The sequence below is a fragment of the Rhagoletis pomonella genome, unplaced genomic scaffold, assembly GCF_013731165.1.
Source record: "Rhagoletis pomonella isolate Grant_MI unplaced genomic scaffold, Rhpom_1.0 Rhpom_scaffold_00007, whole genome shotgun sequence".
NCBI classification, from domain to species: Eukaryota; Metazoa; Arthropoda; class Insecta; order Diptera; family Tephritidae; genus Rhagoletis; species Rhagoletis pomonella.
Window position 1 is genome coordinate 45,080,516 of NW_023458561.1, and position 1,375 is coordinate 45,081,890.

Here is a 1,375-nt window from a genome sequence, read left to right on the forward strand (position 1 = left end):
AAAAAAAAAAAAACAATCAAACATCCAACTGCAAATTGTACCCACAAACGTTACTGAACAGGGTCTCTCACGGCAAACATCACTCGTCGAGGATCGCCTTGAGTCATCCGACGACGATGAGTATCACGACGAGCGTACAGGTATGTTTTCCCTTTCGTGCGATCAAATACACTTATTAGCCAATATTCCGAGCATGCTTCGAATGCGTCCGCTTTCCCTGCAAGAGCACATTTGGCTCACATGTAGTTTGAAGGTACCCATCGCACATCATTTAGCACAAAATCAACACCAACACCAACATGAACATGAACACAACCATTTCCACCATCACCACCACTATCACAACTCACATCAACACCACACAACTGTTACAACAACAGCCAGCAGCAGTAATTTCGATACGAATAGTAACAGCAGCGCCAGTGGCCACAATGGCACACAAAATACGCGAAGTAGCGAGCGCAACAATAGCAAGGACAACGCCAACAAAAATCACATACAACAACAAAGGACACACACGCATACCTGCGCATGTTTGTTGCTACATCATCACCCCCAACAGCAGTCGCAACCACAGCAAAGGCGACGATGCAACAGCAACGCCAGTGCTGTACGTCAACAACCAGATTTAGTACGCGACTTGCAATGTGAAGGCGGCCGCTGTGGCAGCATGAACTCAGCACCGAGTTCGCCTTGTGATGGCGATTGTACGGACAGCGCGGACGATGCTACGGATTATCTGAGTCGCGCACGTCGTCTATTCCGCTGGCGTAGCCTCAAAACGCATCGCGTTGCACACGCCCAAAATTGTCATTCCTTGCAGTCGCATATTTATTTGAATGGCACAACGACGCAAGCGGCGTCCAGCCAACACAACAACATGCCACCAACAGCCACGCCGATTATCATTGTAGAGAACTATGAGCACCACAATGTGCGTCGAGTGCGCACGAATAGAGTAATGCATCCGCATACCGGGCGCGCCGCATGGGGTCACATAGCCGAGGAAACTATCACCGAATTACGTTGCGCCCAGCAGAAAAATCACTGTGCTAAACAGGATACCACCGGCTCTGACACGCACCAATCACATCTGCCGCCATTGGCTGGCGCAGCTAGTACAACTGCTGTACACTCACGCATGTCCGAGTATTTGCGTCGTAGCTTGCGTATCTCTCGCATCTTCAGACGTGCGCATTCCCAGAGTGAAGAGTCGTCGCAGGCAGCGACTGCGATCGGTGGCAAGGAGAAGCGATACTATAATGTTGTAAATATCGCTACGTGTGACGAGAATGCGAGTAGTGCACTGTGTGATACAGCGCTTAAGTTGCATAACAAGCTGAAGTTAAAGAAATTGAAGGAAGATGAGAAGAAA

At 49.2% G+C, this 1,375-nt stretch overlaps 1 protein-coding gene across 2 annotated transcripts in view; it reads left to right on the forward strand.

Annotated features, from left to right (window-relative positions):
* LOC118742894 (NACHT domain- and WD repeat-containing protein 1) overlaps positions 1–1,375 on the forward strand; it is a 65,794-nt gene that overhangs the window by 55,533 nt on the left and 8,886 nt on the right. The gene's annotated exons all lie outside the window — the stretch shown is intronic.